Source organism: Balaenoptera acutorostrata, chromosome 5 (genome assembly GCF_949987535.1).
Source record: "Balaenoptera acutorostrata chromosome 5, mBalAcu1.1, whole genome shotgun sequence".
NCBI lineage: Eukaryota > Metazoa > Chordata > Mammalia > Artiodactyla > Balaenopteridae > Balaenoptera > Balaenoptera acutorostrata.
Genome location: NC_080068.1, coordinates 83,315,233 through 83,337,499, shown reverse-complemented (window position 1 = coordinate 83,337,499; position 22,267 = coordinate 83,315,233).

The window sequence follows — 22,267 nt, the reverse complement described above, 5'->3', positions numbered from 1 at the left end:
CAGCCTATTTTATAAATAGTTTTGTTGGAAAAGTTGCATCTATTGTTACATATTACCTATGGCTGCTTTTAGGAGCAGAGTTGCTACAAAGGCTATATGGCCTGCAAACCCAGGAAAAAAATTAGTCTGTATTTTACAGAAAAGTTTGTGGACCTTGGTTTAAGTAAAAGGAAGAGTTATTACTGTAAATCAACTATACTTCAATTTTTAAAAAAGAGTTGAATTCAAAGCCCCAAGGCAGGAATATATGTGGTCTACTTGGAACACTCCCAGTGCATGAAGAAGGCAGATTTGGGCTGCAGCAGAAGGAATAAAGCAAGAGAAATCGACAGTAAGGTCAGAGAGGTGATAGGTGTCCACCTTACTGATTAGTATCAGAATGAGTATCAATATCTAATAAAACATATTTTCTAATTTATTTCACCATTTGCTTTAAAAAATACTTATTTCCCAACACTGTATAGGTGAATACATGTGTCCAAACATTCATTGAAATAATGGTTCTTACAGAACTATTATATCCTCAGTAATCTAATAGGTGCTAATCATTTTTTTCTTTTTAGATTGAATGATCTCCAAATGACTCAACCATAATTTAGTTTAGTTTTTAATCTCCCTTTTTATATATCAGGCAGCTGAAGATCTGGGAGTTTAATAATTTTATGTGACATTACACACAGAATAAGAAGCAGAGTAAGGACTGAAGCCAAAGTATCAGTAACTATATTTACAAGTGTTGACAAAAGTATTCATATGCATTCAATTAAAATATACATACATCTACACACATCTCATGCATTTCAGTCTGTGAGGCAATTAGCATTACTATATCAGCTCATTAACTCTAAATATTCAAATGAATGTTTGGCAACTTAATTCACAAATCACCTGCATATCTACAGTCTCATTTGATTTTCAGAAATATGATTTGGGTTATTGACTGTGATTTTTCATTTGAATTATATACTAATTTTTAAAAAATAATTAGATACTTCACATATTTTATTTTGAAATTCTGTCCCCTCGTCGTTTACTCAGTACTCCTTAGGAAGGTGACTATGGTTCATTCTACAGCTGATTTACGAAAAAAAATAAGAAATAATTTCCACACCAACAACATGTAAGTTTTTTGCATATTGAAATTATGTCAATTCTTAAAAAAACAAAAAATTCTGTATTTGTGTTATATGTCATAATCTCTAGAAGTTCTCAACTGTAAATAGGATGGTATTTATTTGGTAATCTCTTGTCACCTTCCCTGTGTAGGTAATGACTAGTGAGACCCAGAATTGATAGTTAGATAATATGACTGTCAAAACAGGGACCTCTTGAATTGAATGTTTATATTACTTGGGAATCTTGGGGTTTTGTAATATTCATGCTACTGGCTAGGTATGTAGAATCATTTCATTGAATATATGTGACTAATACAGCAATCATGTTGACTTACTGGGGAGATTATCATTACCAAAAGAGAGAATTCAACTCATTTTAATTACTTGACTTATAACATATAAAAAAGAAGAAAGAAAATCTCTAAGCATGATTTAACAACAAAAAAAATTATATGTCTCATGCAAGTATATACACACACACACACACACACACACAGACACAATTTGAATATCTTATAAATCTGTATTTTTGGGAAAAATTAGTTTTCTGTAATAATATTAAATATCAGTTAAAATTTGAGAATAATTTTGGTAATAAACCTGAATGGTGATAAATAATTTGAGATGTCAGGACTTCCCTGGTGGTTCAGCAGTAAAGAATCCTCCTTACAATGCAGGGGATGCAAGTTCGATCCCTGGTGGGGGAACTAGGATCCCACATGCCGCGGGGCAACTAGGCCTGCGCGCCACAAATACTGAGCTTGCACACCTCAACTAGAGGGCCTACCTGCTGCAAACTACAGAGCCCATGTGCTCTGGAACCCACGCGCCACAACTACTGAGCCCACGTGCCCTGGAGCCTGCATACCACAACTAGAGAAGAGAAAAAAACACGCACGTCATAACTAGAGAGAAGCCCATGTGCTGCAACAAAAGATGCCGCAGCGAAAGATCCCACATGCCGCAATAAAGATCCCGTGTGCCACAACTAAGACCTGACGCAACCAAAAATAAAATAAAAAAATAAATAATAAATCTTAAAAAAAAATAATAATTTGAGAAGAGGTTTCTATATGCAATGTAAACTTCATTGTTTTTTGCTATTGGATTCCCCTATGTTTTTATTAATGTTGTTTTAAGTAGACTGGGAAGAAATGATACAGTATTTACTAATCAACTTTCTGAGTCTGTAAGTTCTATATTTAAAAATTAGTATCTATTTTTTTCCAGAAATCTGAGCCCTACGAACAATTCCAGGCATGTCTCACGTTTCTGGAGAAGAGGGCTTGAATTTTCACTTTACTTACCTATTCTTTCTTCTTCCTCGTATGTTTCTGTCCATCTCATATAAACACATACACACACAAAGAACAATCCAAGAATTGACAATTTCTGTGTCTGTCCCTTCAGATTTTTCCTTTATTCCTTGAGTTTGGATTTAACACAGAACTTAATGAATGTATAAGAGTGGAATATAATTTGTTGAGTGCTATAGAAATCTGTAATGGTGCAGAATTCTGTGGTTCTAGATTTTCTACTAAATTAAAAAGTGTCTAGTATGAAAACAGACCTACTACTAGGTTGTGGTTTTCAACTGTATTCTCTGTAATGTGATTCAAGAGGATGGTACAGTATATCATGTGAATAAAAATACCTGTGGTTATATAAATATGGAACATACTGGATTTAACACACTTAAGCAGATTTTTTAAATTGGAAGACTTCTCAGAAAAGCCATCTCATAAAGTGTACTGAAATGCTTTATACATCCATACAGACCTCATCTATTTGCAGAAAATCTCTGGAGGCAGGTGTGCAATACTGGAACTTACTTTAGGGAAAAAACAAACTATACTACCTATGAGAATAAAGTGTGTAGGCTGCTTGACTTAACTGTCTCACCATTACATAAAAAACCAATTAATGCCTTAATTGTATACCACAACGATTGTCTTGTTCAACCATCCATTTATTTTAGAGATTCCTTACCATATTTCTAAATATTTTTCTATTTATTATTTAAACTATGGACATCACAAAGAAGCATAATATAAATAAAACGATAATTTAAAATATTTTTAATTAAAAGTCAGCAAAATCCCAAATGTTTTCTTGAAATTGTTACATAATATATTGTATTTATGACATTTTATAGTTTACAAAACACTACCACATATATTCATTTTACATCGCAAAATAATTCTTTATAATTATATTCATTTTGCAGATGAAAAAGCTAAGACTCAGTAAAATTATTTTACTTTGACATTTTACAAACATGTTAGCATTTATTAGTTAAGAACTAGTCCCTTCTTTTCTTTCTCTGCTTCTTTCAAAGTATATAAACTGCATCAGGATTCCTTCAACTATAAATGAGAGAAAATCAAGGTAAATTATTTTAGCGAAAAGGATATTTAGTGGCCTCAAGTAACTGAGAAGATCAGAAGTAGATATGGCTTCAGACATTGATACAACAAAAATATAACGATGTATTAGCCAGGTTCTCCAGCAAAATAGAACCAACAGGGTGTGTGGAAACTCAGGAAAGAGTTGAAGTTCAAGTCCAAAGGCAGCCTGCTAGCAGAATTCCTTCTTGCTCAGGAGTTGTCAATCTTTGTTCTATTAAGGCCGTCAACTGATTTGATGAGGCCTACCCACATAATGGAGGGTAATCTACTTTACTCAAAGTCGGCTGATGTAAATGTTAATATCAAAATACACTTTCGCAGAAACTTCCAGAATAATGCTTGACCAAATAACTGGGCACCATAGCCTAGCCAAGTTGACACATAAAATTAACCATCACGAGTGATGATCTTTTTTTTCATCATCTCTTTATGTATCTCTCTTTCTCTTTCTAGCTCTCTTAATCTGTTTCTGCATCTCTGTCTTACCACTCTCTCTCTCTCTCTTTCTCTCTCTCCCAATGAGCACAGAAATGCCAGTCTCTCCTTACAAGTTAAAGAATATTAAGAAAATGAGTGAATTTCTTTTCTGGTTGCTTTAACATATTCTCAAAATCTTTGGACTGACTTAGTCCAACAGCTTTTACAAATCATTGTGGCTATAAAGATGCAAAGTCTGATAATACTGGGTCTGAACCAGATCGCTAAGTATAAACATTGTAATCTCTTGCTAGAACAACAGAGGTACCCAACGAAAAGCCTAAATTATATCACTCCCATTTTATTAATCATGTAACTTTTAATTTAAAATAAACCATTTTATGTAAAATGTTAAGGTAGCTATTTTTTAAGTTAAACTAAAGTTTAATGAATAATGATCTTACTGAAATATTCTCATTCAGATGGAGTATATTGAAGAGAGGGTTATAATAATAAATTGGTGTTAAGCTTCTCCAGCTGTTCCTTCTTGCCACAATGATGAAAATATTTCTTCAAAATGGGAGCAAATAAAACATTTACAGTGAACCAAAGAGATAATATTTTATGTGTAAGAGCAAAAATTTGAATGAAAAGTATATATTTCAATGTTTAAAGCTTGTGAATACTTTGATATTAATGGATTATTATAATTATTCAGTCTGCTTTATACTTTTTTGTTTAAAATACTCAATATGAAATTATTTATCACATATTTTCAATGCCCTGAAATAAATTGGAAATAAACAGACTATTTTTTTGCTTAACTGTTATATAAAATAATGCATGTTCTCAAGAACCCAGGCTTCACACTTCCAATATTAGGATACATGCCTATCTCATCAGCCCAATTATATGTGGTGGTGAATTGTCTCTATGTAGATAAAATTCACACATTCCTCTTAATAGATCTTAGCATTACTTATCAAACTTATAATAACATTCTTCAAATTTCAGAGATGAGCATCTCTGAAAGAAAACTGATTTCTAGTTTGTGCCAGTAAAAGTTAATATTCAGTTAGAAAATTATCCAATCTTTTTAAGTTGAACATAGCATTTATTTCCCGATGCCTGCAGACATAAACATTCAAAGATATGTTCAAATGTCTCTAAACTTGTTAGACTTTTTTTTATAATCTTTAACATTAGTTCTTAATTCCACTTGGCATCCTTCCCCTGTACGTTGTAGTCACAAGCTTGTAGAATAGCTTCTTTAAATGGAATGCCATATTTTCCTATTTGTCCCTTTTCTGCTTTTCAAGTGCCTTTAGTCTTACTGCAAAGTATGGTCTGAAGACTTAGACACTATTTTTTTGCTTAACTGTTATATAAAATAATGCATGTTTTCAAGAACCCAGGCTTCACACTTCCAATATTAGGATACATGCCTATCTCATCAGCCCAATTATATGTGGTGGTGAATTGTCTCTATGTAGATAAAATTCATACATTCCTCTTAATAGATCTTAGCATTACTTATCAAACTTATAATAACATTCTTCAAATTTCAGAGATGAGCATCTCTAAGTCTAAAATGACAAGGAAATTGTTGGAGTGTCATATCATAATTCCTGGATAATATTTTGAAAGGCCATCAGTATAAATGGTGTGCATTTATTTCTGAATCTGCTTGAGCTGTTCATATATCTTTAGACCATTTCTTTGCAGTGGTATGCGTGGAGTAACATGTAATTTGACTGTGTTGTGTGATAAACCTTTAGGATGATTTATAGATTTAAAACGACAATTAATTCTATAATGGGTGAACCAAGTAATGTCAGAATGAATCCATAGTGACCATTTAAAATAGAATTCAAGAAAAAGAACACTTTATTTGCCGCATAAAAGCCTGTGAGGCATTGCTATTGAATAACGTAAGCAGAATGCAGCCATATAAATCTTCTTAATTTACATCTTGGGCTTCATTATGCATATTTGATAGCACTCTGCAGAACTTTATAGACTTTTGGAATTTTACCAATCCCGAAAGCAGTGCTAAACATGCCTGTTGGAACATTTAACTGAAGTAAGTCACTGGAGAGTTCCTCAATGAGTGTATAATTATCAGTTATTTGCATTCCTTGTAGATTTAAAGCAATAGGGCCTATTAACAAAATAATGGCAAATGCTTTTTGAATGCAAGTATTACTTGAACCATTTACTATCATGCACAACTCAGAGTATATATTTTCAAGTGTGCATTGAAATTGAGTTAGTTTGTTCACCTCATCTAAATAGGTGGCATGATACAGTCACATGCTGAAATGTGTGCCAATGAACCAACTTAAAAGAACCACCTGATATGATCTAGAGACCAAATCTTGAGTGTGAATTGATCTTATCACTTACCATGTACATAATTGATTAGAGTATACAAAATAAAATTGTAGTAACTTCTATTAAAGTGTTTTCAGTAAATCAAATTATTCCAACCTTCAACAAGGTTGAATTATAACTATTTTTCATCTTTTTAAGAAGGTTCTGGTTCAGGAAGCTTGGCACTGAATGTGTGCATTACCCTTTTATAAAACACAAGTGTTAGCTGTTTGTTTTTTTCACAACACTAACTACATTATGATTCATAAATACGAGAGAAGTAGGCTGATGATGTAAAATTATAAAACTGGCATTCATTGAAAGAGAAACATTTATCTGTGATTATTTTACCTTGCCTTCATTTTTCCTTCTAACAGCCTAAATATCTGCCTACCCATGTGTATAGTGGAATGATGAGTTTAATCTTAGACCACACATAATCGGGTAATTGATTTCTATTATGAGGCATATAATACATTTGACACAGTAAAATAACAATGCTAAGTAAACCCTTGAAATTAGGATGCATTAGATGTTACCATGCTCTATAGGGAATTAGCCAGAGTTCTAAGCCTTGCCAAATACATAGTCGCTTTTTAATTCCATCATGCAGAGGAATGTTTCTTTTGTTAAACAATGTAGATAATATATAAGTCTCTTGAGTCTGAGACACTGCCCTGTTAATATTAAGAAACATTTGATGTGGAAGTTGTGAGAATTAATATCATAATGTTATTGACTTTTGAATTATAACTGAAAATTATTGTCATTTTGCTTGGGGTCCATTTTTAAATTTCAAAATTCCTACTTGACTCCTATGGATGGATAACTCTTCAATAATTTAATATGAACATCTCTAAAATGGGCATAATCATAAATGGTACTTCCTAGGGCAAAAAATACCTTCACCCAGTAAGCTTTTGAAAATGAGGGAATAAGATTGAGAACTTGACTCTACACTATGAATTATCATATAATGGAGAAGAATGGAGATGGGTGAAGACCACTGTGTAATGTGAATGACATAGCACATGTACTATATGGAATGATATTTAAGTATGTAGTTATACAATTATATGCATGTATGAGTCATTGTGGATGGTGTTGCTCAGCAAACAAAGAGTAGGAGAGTCACCTATACACATGTTGGCACCACTATCCAGACTCCACCTGGGAGAGGATATCTATCAGGGTTAATTTGGATATCTTATCTTCCTGGTAGGCAAATCCCAATCACGTAGAATTGTATGTTAGGCTAACAAAGCCTGATATTGCTCATGTGTCATGTAACTAAATCAATTTGCACCATTTCCATGCTCACTGAGAAAAATTCCAATTGTAATTTGGCTTCACATAAAGCTTGTTGAAAATGAGAGAATGATGGTAAAGCTGATCTAATTCTGAGAATTATATTTCTCCTTATAAAAAATGAATTGACATCATGGCATTGTGTACCCTTCTCTCATAAGCTTTGGTTGTTATGAATTAGAATTCTTAAATTTGATTACTTTGGGGACACAGGTAATATCAAGTTTCTGTGCCTTAAAGATGGAGAGTTAAAACTACACTTGCTAAAGTCACACAGATCAAAGCCATCTGGTGAGGATCTCTTTGGGCAACCTGCCAGTTTCCCCTGGTAATGACCCTCTCATAATTATGATACAGAATATTCTATTTTCAACTGTATTCTCCAAGGCATAACAACATATTACTTGTCTTGTTTTGCAAATATCAGTTGCAATGCTTCTAATAAAGCCTTCTAATGAAACACACTAGTTGGGTTCAAATTTTGCTCTAATTCTTACTAGCTGAACGATTTATGGCAAAGTACTTAGCTATTTTTTGCCTCAGTTTCTTCACTCCTATAATGGTTAATAATGGTACATTCCTTTTAGGGTTTTAAGATGATTAAATGGCTGAATGTTTGTAAGACAAGGCCTGCTACAGACTCTTACAGGCTTTTGTTAATGTAATTAACTATCCTTGGATCACTTTCTGCACATAAAATAGGTTGGCAAATTTTGTCAATTCTGTCATTATAATGCCACTTAAAGCATTTCTTGCTTCTGGGAATGTATCCCTACTGACTTGATTTCATTCTTTAAACTCACATGTAAACTATTTTAATATTTTCCAGAATTCTCAGCCTGCCTAAATATTTTACCATTCTGATTCCATACTGCCTCTACAGTTACCTTCTTTAGGACATTCATCTGATTATTAAACTTCTTCTCCTCGTATTTAACAGTCACTGAGTATTGCTTATAGAGTGAATTCTAAACTCTAAAGCAAGACATGCTAGGCCATCCACAATCTGTTCCTAATCTCACTCTTCAGCCTCATTTCACATTATGTCCTTCAAAATCACTGAAGTCTAATTATACTCTTCTGCTGGTCCCCAAATGTGTCAACCAAGTTTTTGGGGGGAGTAACTACTGTTCTGTTGTGAAGAGCTTGAGCAGTGAAGTCAGACTTCCTTAGGCTCAATCCCCAGTAATATCACTTATTTGGTTATGAGCTTTGGCAAATTCTTTAATCTCTTTATATTTCAATTTCCTGGAAAAATAAGACCAAGCTCATAGAATTAAATGAGATAATACATGGCCCTTAGCACTCATGTTTGGTACTCATTATGTAATTGGTAGAAGACATCTGTCATTTTTTGGTTACCTTTGTTGTTCCCTCAGCCCGAAACGCTTCTACCATTTTCTTTAACAATCTCTTACCGTTATGCAAAAACCAAATTAAATACCAGTAGTACGTCAAATATGTCCTGTTCCTCCAAATACAGCATAAGGTATTTCTGTTATAGAAACCATGCATTGTGTTATTTTTACTTATGTTTAGAATTCAGAATTGTTTGTTTATATGTCTTTTTCTCAGACTAAACAGTGAATTCATTGAAGGAAGAGACTATGTCTTATTAATCTGTCTCCTCCAGCCCTTTCCCATCAAAAATGCTGCCTTAAAATATTAGACCTTCCAAAGAAAAGTACCCCTTACTCAAAACAAATTGAGGAAGGAAGACAAGTCAGGCCTCATGTCTCATATTTTGATACATTTTCTACTTCACATTCAACCCACTGCTCTTCCTACATGGTTAGCTAGCTCTTTGACTTTGAGGAAATTTCTTGTTCCATCTAAGACTCAGTTTCTTCCTCTGCATTGCACTCATAATGAGAGTACCTATTTCAAAGGCTGTCATGAGGATTAAATAAGATGATTCACGCAGCACTGATTGTCCCCGTAGTGAGTGCTCAGCCATGCTTATGAATTGTTGGTATCATTATTATTTTTCGACTAAATTATGGTTTGGGATGAGAAAGAAGTGAGGCTAGAAAACATAATAATTTCTTTTTTTTTAAAATTTATTTATTTATTCATTTATTTAATTTTTGGCTGCATTGGGTCTTCGCTGCTGCATGTGGGTTTTCTCTAGCTGCTGAGAGCGGGGACTACTCTTTGTTGCGGTGCGCGGGCTTCTCATTGCGGTGGCTTCTCTTGTTGCAGAGCATGGGCTCTAGGCACATGGGCTTCAGTAGTTGTGGCTCGCGGGCTCTAGAGTGCAGGCTCAGTAGTTGTGGCACACGGGCTTAGTTGCTCCACGGCATGTGGGATCTTCCCGGACCAGGGCTCAAACCCGTGTCCCCTGCATTGGCAGGCGGATTCTTAACCACTGCACCACCAGGGAAGCCCCAAAACATAATAATTTCTTATTTCCATGTCTAATATAGGAAGAAAGGTATGTGTTTTGTGACTCTATCACTACAATTGCAAAATGGACACTGGGGAAACTGAGATTTCACCATATGAATGCAAAAAATGTCAATTGCAAATGTGTTTTCCTCAAGACAACTTAGAAAAAAGCAACATTCCTTGTTATTTATTCTTGGTTAAATCCTAGAAATCTTTCAGAAACTAAATACAGTATAATAAAATAAAACTAGTCCAAAAAAAAAAAAAAAAGCAACCCTCGAATAAAACAGCATATATCTACTATTTAAGTATATAGGCAAGATGGTGTGTCATTCCCCTTGCTACCTTTATTAGATTATCTTTGATTTGTGTCATTGTCAGGTGAAATGCTGTCTTAGAACTATCTCTTGATATTTTAACGTTAGGACGTTTTTATAATGATGTATAGATAACATAGGTATCTGATCCAAGGAACAAACGTCATTAATTCCACTTATGCCACTTCTGTGATTAGTCTGTTTTCCCCCTAATATAAGCCCTATAACAAATGATATCTATGCATTTTAAGAAAAAAACTACTTTGTTGATTTTTGATGCTGTTTTCTCTTTCCCTGTTACGTGCTGAAGTGATTAGCAGAGGTTTTCAAAGTGAGATCTAAGATTCACATGGTGTGCTCAGTAAAAATGCAGGGATTTTGTTCCATTCCAAACCTGCTAATCCACATTTCTTGGAGTGAGGAGGCTTGAAGTCTAAATTTTATCTGGTTTCCTAGATGACGTTTATGCACATCAAAAAGTGAGAACCAGTGAATTAGATGGATGCTGTTTAGAAAAATGTATTTATGGATATTTTCCAATTTTCAAACTGATTTATAAGAGAACATAAATACATTTTGCAAGTTTTTCCCCCCTACCATTTACTATGGTCCTCACAGTTTTTAGAATTTTAGTATTAGGTTGTTTCTGAGGCCAGCTTGTGTTAACAACCAATTTGGTACTGTTTCATTCTGTAAAGTATTGCTCAGCTTTATACTGAATTCACAATGCTGCCTCAGCGGTTTGAACTACTCTGCAAAGCAATTACAGATTTCCCTGCTTTCAGAGTGCCTTTGAAAACTAAAGCCCTTCTCTATAATTAGAGGTTTCTGTTACAAGTACCTTTGTAAATACACTCAATTCCCTTGTAAATCTGGCCTTTTACTTGATCTGATGTTGTCAGTATATGCAACAGGGATTACATTTTACTCATCCTTAACAACAGCAATAGATAGTTCACTCATTTACCTTTCTTTTACTCCTTTTTTAATTTTTTTTTTCTTTTTTTGAGGGCTTGGAGTCTGAGTTTTGTTTGTTTGTCTGTTTGTTTGTTTTAAGACATAGTTCTGTCGCCCATTAAAATCTCCAAGTAATTTCATTAGGTCAGAGACTCATCTGATACCTGAACAAATACTACTTGCTTGTCTACATATTCAGTAGGGTGAAATTTAATTACTTAATTATTGTTCAGTGAATTAGGTCAATGGAAGCAGTCAATCCCTTCTCAAACTCCTTGTAACACACAAACAAAACACCATACCTATACCCAACAGTTCTGGTGTGTTTTATAGCTCCAGAAATTTAACTTAAAAATAGTGCATTTTAAAATTTCATCTGATTATTGGTCACGTGTTCTTAGGAATGGAGAATGAATTAAAGAATGAAATCCAGGTTTAAATAATTTCTATATTCCATATACTATTATTCCAATGAATTATGTGTAGTATATGTATTTCACCATATATATACTTAATAAAAAATTATTTATTAAGTATATATATACTTAAAAAAATCAATTAAGTATATACATAAAATTTACTTTTTATTTATAACTAATTGAATAATTATCAAGTTAACATCCTAATTGGTCAGTTTTATCTGATTAATCTTATGTTGTTACATAAGAGAAAATTGAATCATATGATCTAAATTTGGAAAAAATATGGTTTGTATTGAAGTTGAAATTCATAATTTATATTATCTGTAAGGGAAAGAGGAAACTAATATTGACATTTTGGGCTTGTTCTTTCACATTTGGAATTCAAATATCAAGACCACTGATCCTTAAACAACTAAAATAAGAAAGAAAAGGACTCCATGCAAGTAAAGAAAGATAAGGACCACAAAAATATTCAGTAAAGCAATGAGTGGGGATATAGTTTTTCCTTGTCCCACATACTATCAGTTGATTAGAACATATAGTGTCAGCAGATCCCTCTGAAAATATAATGTTTGTGGTCTTTACTTATTAAGATCCAGAGATGGAAAAGAAACTTATTAGTACCAACTCTGAAACTTCATGAGTGTGAAAGTCAGTGCAACGAGGACACCAAATAAAGAGATACATCTTTAAGTTTGATTAGGTCCCATTTGTTTATTTTTGCTTTTATCTGTTTTGCCTTGGGAGACTGATCAAAGAAAATATTGCTATGATTTATGTCTGAGAAGGTTTTGCCTATGTTCTCTTCTAGGAGTTTTATGGTGTCATGTCTTATATTTAGGTCTTTAAACAATTTCGAGTTTATTTTGGTACATGGTATGAGGGAGTATTCTAATTTCATTGATTGACATGTAGCTGTCCACCTTTCCCAACACCACTTGCTAAAGAGACTGTCTTTTCTCCATTGTATAGTCTTGCCTCCTTTGTCATAAATTAATTGACCGTAGGTGTATGGGTTTCTTTCTGGATGCTCTATTCTGTTCCATTAATCTATATGTCTGTTTTTGTGCCCATACCATGCTGTTTTGATTACCATAGTTTTATAGTATTGTCTGAAGTCTGGAAGGGTTATGCCTCCACCTTTGTTCTTTTTCCTCAGGATTGCTTTGGCAATTCTGGGTTTTGTGGTTACATATAAATTTTAGCATTATTTGTTTTAGTTCTGTGAAAAATGTCACAGGTGTTTTGATAGGGATTGCATTAAATCTAAGCTTGATTTAGGTAGTATGGCCATTTTAAAAATATTAATTCCTCCAATCCAAGAGCATGGGATATCTTTCCATTTCTTTGAATCATCTTCAGTTTCCTTTATCAGTGTTTTCTAGTTTTCAGCATATAGGTCTTTCACTTCCTTGGTTAAGTTTACTTTTAATTTTTTTGGTTTTTTTGACACAATTTTAAATGGTATCTAAAAAATAATACAAATGAATCTATATACAAAAAAGAAACAGACTCACAGACTTAGAAAACAAATTTATGGTTACCAAAGGTGAAAGAGAGGGGGAAGGGATAAATTAGGAGTATAGTATTAACAGATACAAACTATTGTACGTAAAGTAGATGAGCAACAAGGATTTACTGTACAGCACAAGGAACTATATTAAATATCTTATAATAACCTATAATGTAAGATAATCTGAAAAAAATATATATAGGCAAAAAAAAAAAGAGATACATCTTACTCCAGAACATGTGCAGAGCATATGTAGAGGACATATTAAATGAGACTAGATGAGTGGACATTAGTAGGAAATCCAACCAGAGGTGGATGCATTGACCAGCAACAAGTGGTGTATCTATTGAGTTATACATCCTGTAACTTTTTCGGGGAGCCCATATTCCTGAATGAGTGCAGAGGAGGGTAGAGGGCTGAGTGTCTAATTTTAACTGGTGGATGCTTTTCATAGTCTTCTGGTTTTCTGGCTATAATTGTGCTATTCATAGCTTTGTCTGTGAAAATACTTGTGGTACTGACTTCAATCTGAACTTAAGACTAAATTGAAAAAATACAGATTTTCTTTTTTGTTTTCATTCACTTTTTCTTCTGTGATTCATTCATAAGACTTATTGCTAAATAACCAAGAATGTTTTTAGCAATGCAAAGACATGCTTCCAAAGTAAGATCCTCTTGTTCCATAATTGTTTTTACTCTTCCCCAAGGAAAGTGAGTTGTGATTAGAAACTAACAGTAACTAATTAGATGTAATTAGAAAGTATCAGTTTTTTGTGATTGATTGTTTTTTTTTATGATATCACTTATAGGTGGAATCCAAAAAGTAAAACAAACTAGTGAATAAATAAAAAGGAAACAGACTCACAAATATGGAGAACAAACCAGTGGTCACCAGTGGGGAAAGGGAAGGGAGGAAAGTCAGGACAGGGGTAGGGAATTAAAAAGTGCAAACTATTATGTATAAAATGAATAAGATACAAGTATATATTGAACAACACAGGGAATCTAGCCAATATTTTATAATAACTATAAATAGAGTATAACCTTCAAAAATTGTGAATCACTATGTTGTACACACGTAAATTACAGGATATTTTACATCAGTCATGTCTTAATTAAAGAATAAAGTAAAATCCACAGCAACATTTAGATTAAAGAGCTTCATAGGAACACATATGCTGCTACAACCCTGGTATCCATAGGAAATGGTGTCTCCTTCCTAGACCTTCCCTAGAAAGCGCTGCTGGTTGCCTTGAATATGGCAGAAGCTTTCCCCACTCTGGCAAACCCCACTGGCATTGACTCATTAACACTCATTAACATTCTAGAGTGGTTCCCACGGCCTGATGAATGTGCTGAAGACTGGGTGTGATTTTCAGTGCTTGGCTTGCAGCTGGGAGGAACCACGTGTGCCTCTAGGCACAGGGTCTGCACCAAGCACAAATGGCTCTCCCTTTACTCTCGGGGATAGACTGTGCTTTCTTTGCTCTGCACAACTTACAGGAAATTGAATGACATCCCAGATCTTATACTGTGGCATTCCAGGAAATTGGTAAACAGACCCTATGTCAGTCAACAGTCCCTTAACTGAGAACCATGGTGCAGAGTCTCCTGGGACGAGGCCAAACAAATATTTCTTAAAAGTTTAGTTGATTGCTTATTTTTAAAAAATGCAGTCTTAGAGACATTCAAACTCCAATAATTAAAAAAATGTAACTCTTAAAATAAAGATGGTTTTTAATATATTCTACAATATTGACAAATATAAACCATCCGAATATTTGCTAGATTTCTCTAGATTAATTTTTCTAGTAATCAAGTGTATAAAAAACAAATGGTTTGCTGTTTAAAATATTTTTTATATTATCCTTTATTTAGAAGTTTTTACATGGCTTGCAGATGGAATACTAAAATGCTTGGGTTTTCAAATGACTGATTACTTCCATCTGCTCTTAACCACATTTCTCCTGTCTCTTTTACAGTTATCCAAAGGCATTCAAAGTTTTTTTCTTAATCAGTTTCATAAGTTTTATAGACATTTCATGAAGGCAAAAGTTCAAACAATAACTTTGGCTTTGACACATGATATTTTATATTTTGCTTTTCTCCTTAAGGTCTTTAGGGTGGTTTACAAAATCCAAACCTTTTAACAAATATACACAAAACATGCTTTTTTACATGCATATGCATAGGGAAATTAGCAATAAATTAAGGACAGAAAAAGTTACGATAAAATCTGAGAAGAGGTTGGAATCTCAAAATTAGGAATTATAAGCTTAGAGGAGCAATACAATTTATGCCCAGATTGTGAGTGATGTCCGGAAAGGAAAATGAGAGAAAAATATCCAAGCCTTGTGTCTGCATATTAGCTTCTACAAGAAAATCTGGTAAGAGAATCTGTTCAGTATCTGTTTGCACTGAAGAAAAGCATATAAATGACCCAAACATATTAGGGAGTTGTTTGAAATTACCCACTAAATACATATGTAAATTCGATAAAAGCAGTCCATACCTGCTTTCATTTCCAATATTCACATATTTGGCACTTATGAGACAACAAGCTCTAGGAGACTGTAAGTGATATTTTAGTCATAATTTGATGAATGCATGAATCATTTTAAAAAAATCAAAAATAGAAAAAATATTTCTTTGTATGTGTGTCATTCAGTTTAAGCTAGATTGTGCTGTAGGATAAAACAGTCCCAAATTAGTCCATGAGTAAATTCACATCCACTCTCACATTCACATGTAGGTTTGTGAGTGTGTATCTGTACACTCAGTCAACAGTCACTGCATCACTGCAGACCTAGGAGCCCTTTCAGAGCATCTGTCCTTCATGGTATGGCTCAGCTGCCTAGCCTGTTTTATACGTATGGCTTATCCATCTCAACCTGAGAGCTTCTTTGCCACCAGAGCAGAAGATGACATAAAGGTATTTCTGTCTATCTATAACTACATCTAAATCCCTATCTATCTATCTATCTATCTATCTCATCTGTCTTTGATGTATGTATATATGTATGTATTTATTTATGGAAAACCATAACTTTAAAGGTAAGAGAGGGACTATTGGAAATGGCATTTTTTCCTATTAAGTATTAATGAACATCATTTTCTTTACTGTCTTAAAAGAGTTCTGTCCATCACTGTTGACATGACATATCTAATGCATTCCATGAATTTAATGCATTTGGCATGATTTACACATATTTGTAGTTTATGTTTTAATGTGAAGTCTCAACAAATAATCTATTGGCTAGAATTTTGTCATTAATTATGCACCATAAAAAACTTTCCACAGCATTCACATTGCTCTGTGACATGCTTTTTGGACAACAAAACTATATTCTGTTATAGGGGCCATTTTATCTTTAAATTACTTTTATCAACAAACATTTATTGACCACTGACTATGGCATGAACTAAAATAAATATTTCAGTAACTAGGTAAAATAGTATTCTATTATATTAGAAGATATATGATGGGTCAGTTAATATCAGGATTTTAGAAATAATTATATTCTAAAGAATGTGATTTTTTTCTTTTTAGTGATTTCCCAGTAGCTTGTACTATGCCTCAAAACTCATTAATAAGTTCCAAGTTGTCAAAACATCACTTGAAAGTATAGAGATATGCAATCAGATTATTAGGAATATATTATTCTTTAAAGGAAACTTCCAGGAAAAAAATTGAGTGGAATTGTTTTTGAGATACCTATATAAGGACATGGGCCCATTGACCCATGGTTAACTAAATAATAAACCACTGTATTTTTTGCTACTGAGTATATGTACTGTTCCCTTTTCAAGAGCATTTTTTTCCTCCTGTTTTATAGAGCATTTCGGAAACAATGAATTTATGTGATTTGTTTCACCTCTAAAGAGCTTTCTAATGTATTTAATTGAACTACTTTTAATTTTTTAAAATTTTATTATGATAAATATATATAACATAAAATTTGCCATTTTAGTGTGTACAGTTCAGTGGTGTTAATTACATTCACAATGCCATGCAACCATCACTACTATGTAAAATATTTCTATCACCCCAAACAGAAGCTCTGTAACTCTTATGCAATAAATCCCCATACCCCTTCACCCCAGCCCATGGCAATCCTGAAACAACTGCCTTTCTCTATAAATTTGCCGATTCTAGATTTTTCATATATTATTCCACTTAATATTTTCAAGGGTTATCCCCTTTGTAGGAAGTATCATACATTCCTTTTTGAAGCTGAATATTATTCCATTGTATGTATTGGGTGGGCCAAACAGTGCCTTCGGTTTTTTAAGTAAAAATAAAAAACATTTTTCACTTTCACCAAGAACTTTATTGAACAACATACTCACCCTTTCGTTCCACTACCTTCTGCCATTTTTCAGGCAACTTCATAATTCCATCTTCCCAAAACTTTTTACCTTTTTGAGCAAAGAACTGTTCCAGGTGCCTTTTACAGTCTTCCAGGGAATTGAAATTTTTTCCATTAAGAGAATTTTGTAAAGACCAAAATAGATGGAAATCCGAAGGTGCAATGTATGGTGAATATGGCGGATGAATCAGAACTTCCCAGCGAAGCTGTAACAATTTTTGCCTGGTCGTCAAAGAAACATGTGGTCTTGTGTTATCCTGTTTGAAGATTATGCGTTTTCTGTTGACTAATTCTCGACGCTTTTTGTCGAGTGCTGCTTTCAGTTGGTCTACCTGGGAGCAGTACTTGTTGGAATTAGTCGTTTGGTTTTCCAGAAGGAGCTCATAATAGAGGACTCCCTTCCAATCCCACCATATACACAACATCTCCTTCTTTGGATGAAGACAGGCCTTTGGTGTGGTTGGTGGTGGTTCATTTCGCTTGCCCCACAATCTCTTCTGTTCCACATTATTGTACAGTATCCACTTTTCATTTGCTGTCACAATTTGTTTTAAAAACGGAACGTTTTCATTACGTTTCAGTAGAGAATCACATGCGGAAATACGGTCAAGAAGGTTTTTTTCACTTAACTTACATGGAACCCAAACATCAAAGTGATGAACATAACTAAGCTGCTGCAAATGACTTTCAGCGCTTGATTTGGATATTTTGAGTATGTCAGCTATTTCCTGCGTGGTATAACATTGATTGTTCTCAGTCATTGTTTCAATTTGATCGCTGTCTACTTCAACTGGTCTACCCAACCGTGGAGCATTGTCCAGCGAGAAACCTCCAGCACGAAACTTTGCAAACCACTTTTGACATGTTCGATCAGTCACAGCACCTTCTCCATACACTGCACAAATATTTTTTTGGGGGGTTTCAGGTGCATTTTTACCTTTCTTGAAATAAAGTATAATATGCCGAAAATGTTGCTTCTTTTCTTCTATCTTCAATATTAAAATAGCTACACAAAAATTCACCAGTTTTGATAAGTCTTTTTTTAAATGCATGCTGATGTGACAGCTGTCAATACAATCTAACAAAATTGTTTCGAATGAAGTTAAAGACAACAAAGTGCTACTGGAGCCATCTTACAGAAAAAAAAACGAACGAACCTTTTAGCCAACCCAATATATACTACACATTTCACTTATTCATATACCTGTGTATGGATACTTGGATCATTTCCACCTTTTGGCTATTGTAAGTAATACTACAATAAACACTGTTATAAAAATGTCTGACTCCCTCTTTTTATTTCTTTTGGGTATGTACAGTTGACTCTTGAACAACACGTGTTTGAACTGTGCAGATCCACTTATATGTGGATTTTTTTCAATAAGTACTTACTATAGTACTACACAATCTGTGGCTGGTTGAATCCAGCTGTGGGTTTGAAGGATTATAAAGTTATACCTGGATTTTTGACTGTGTGAGGGGTCAGTGCCCCTAAATCCTGAGTTATTCAAGGGTCAACTGTACTTAGAAGTGGAATTGTTGGTCATGTGGTAATTCTATGTTTAACTTTTTGAGGAACCATCCAACTGTTTTCCACGGGGGTGCACAATTTTACATTACATCAGTGATGCATAAGGATTACATGTTTCCCACATTTTTGTTATTTGTGGTTTTTTTCTAGTTAAAATAGTATTTATTATTTATTATAGCCATCCTAATGAGTATGATTGTGGTATTGATTTCTGTTCCCTACTGATTGATGATGTTATGCATCTTTTCATGTGCTCATTAGCCATTTGTGTATCTCCTTTGGAGAAATATCTACTCAAGTCCTTTTCCCACTTTTTAAATTGGATTTTGTTGTTGTTGAGTTGTAGGAATTCTTTACATATTTGATATATTAAACCCTTGTCAAATATATGTTTTGTAAATACTTTCTTCATTCTGTAGGTTCACTTTTCACTCTAATAATTTACTTTGATTCACAAGTTTTTAATGTTTAAAAGTTCTAAGATCATGAACTTACACCTATGTGTTCTTCTAAAAGTTTATTATTTTAGCTCTTATAATTAGGTCTTTGATCTATTTTGAGTTAATTTTCATATATGGTATGAATTAGAGGTTTAACTTCATTCTTTTGCCTTTGAGAATCCAGTTGTCCCAGACTATCTGTTGCAGAGACTTTTCTTGAATGGACTTGTCTCTCCTGTGTACAATCAACTGGCCATACATGTCTAAATTTATTTCTGGATTTTAGTTCAATTCCAGTGGCCTGTGTACCTATCTTTATGCCAGTATCACACTGTTTTGATAACTATAGTTTTGTAGTTAGTTTTGAAAACAGGGAGTGTGACTCATCCAACTTTGCTCTGCTTTTTCAAGATCATTTTGATGATTTGAGGTCCTTCGAAATTCCTACTGAATTTGAAGATTGACTTTTCTATTTCTTGAATACTTTTTAATCATTTATATTCTTAAAAGTATAATTACTGGTAAACCTTCCAGAGAAACAAAATTAAGTCACATTTTCACATTTTTAAAGAAAGGTCAGCACTGAGGTATTTGCATTTAGATCCCTATCTTTTTCACCTTACTATGGCTTTTTTTTTTTTCTCTCATGTTAATGTCATAGTCTTCAGATTGTCTTGTTCACTCTTTCTAAACTTCTCTTTATCCAGTGCTCTTTGCAGAATCTGAAGTAGTTAGGTATATAGAATACAGTAGATGGTATGGCACTCTGTCAGATCATTTTCTTTGCAACTGTCTAGGAGGCAATTAATAAACAATATGTTACACAGTTCTTCTTGCCCTTCCATTTTACCCTTCTGTTACTGTAATTTTTTTCTTTTTTAATGTTACAGGAAGTGAAGTTACCATGATTTCATGATCAATAATCAATAATAAGCTTTTACATTGATTGATATTAAGTATGCCTGGTATATTGTGCAATTAAAAAAAAAGCCTACCTAACTAATGAGTGAAAACTAAAACAGACTAAAAACTGTAAGTCAAATGATTATATAAGATCAGGGAGAAAAGGTGATAGATAGGAGTTAAACACTGACTTATATCACAGATACTGAGTTATTAAATAAATGTTAATCTATTTTAATAAATTAGTATTTTATTTTAATATATTTTATGTTTATTATACATTGTACATTATAATTACTAATATTAATAAGTTGAAATAAAATAGATTATTAAAATTACTTAATAATCTATTTCATTATTTAATTCCCCACAACAAAGGGAATATTAGCACTATCTCCTGGAAACCATTATCAAATAAAAGTCTTAGAGTGAATTTATCTAAATTCATAGTTACTCAATATATTTGCTTGCCTTCAAAGTCCTTGAGCTTTTCATTTTACCCATTGTCAGTAGAGGTTATCATAACATTTTACCATGCACTTCTTTAATAAACTGTAAAATTTGGAAAATCAGAAATCAGGACAATATGACTTAAGATCCTAGACATGTTTCAGTTACTAAGTTGTCCCTCACCTCAAAAGTTAAAACTAATATCATACAATAATAGTTTTGTACAAAAGTACTATATTTAATATCCTATTTTATTTGTCTGTTATCTTAATAATATAAACATTAAAATAAAATGAGGAAACATCTACATTTTTTAGTGAATAGGCATATCAAGAATTCTACCTAATCACAGTCAGGAGAAAAACCAACAAACTAAAAAAAAAAAAAAAAAGACATATTCACAGGCAATGACAATACTTTTAAACTTAATTAATTTTGGTGAAACACTATATTTAGTAGCAGTTTAAGCTGGCAATATCTTCTGCTCACAATAATATATTAAATAAGTGACTCTTTCACCACAGCCTTGAAATTTTTGACCTTCAAAGGTCTTGCACAAAGATAAACACATCTACTGTGATACCTAGGTTGCCCCAACCTGCTTTCTGAGGTGATAAATAGTCTTTCTTCTACATCTGTAGTGATTACATTTTTCTGTGAAGCATGAAATATAATTACAGTGAGATTAGAGAGCATTACCTACATGTGTTATAATTGCCCATGAAATTAGCAATTTTCTGCTAAAAAATACCTACAGTGTTTAGTACTTTTTTTATTCATCTTGCTGAACTGGAAAGAGTTATGGTTTGTTGTTTACATTAAATGATTAAAAAACCTAATTTTTAGAAATCTCACTTTATTGCTCTATAGTTTTACTTTTTTGCTAAAGAAAATTAAATGTAAGATGCCATGTTTGTTTCAATCTGTATTCATTAAAATCCAGTTTGAAATCCCTAGCTGAAGCTTTGCTAAAATGTCATCTGTCCTAATGAATATGTATAAAATAAAGTACAGGATAAATCTGAGAATTTTTTTTTTCTAAGTACTCTGGGCTCTTTTGGAATTGAATGCTCTTGCACTAACTACATTATCAAAAACACAGTGTGCATGGTATCAAATTGTTTATTTAAACGGATAAATCCAGAGGGCGAACAGCTGTTGTGGAGAACAAACACAGTGGAAAGTTTTAGGTAATAGGAATTTAGAGTTTAGTTATAAGTTGTCCTTACACTCCTCACAATGGAATATTTTACTTTATGTATTAGAAACCTAATAACAATCTGCTTTTACATGGACCCAATTAATTCAACATCCACATGAAAGAGAATGGAAGGAAATTATCTTCATTCTCACTG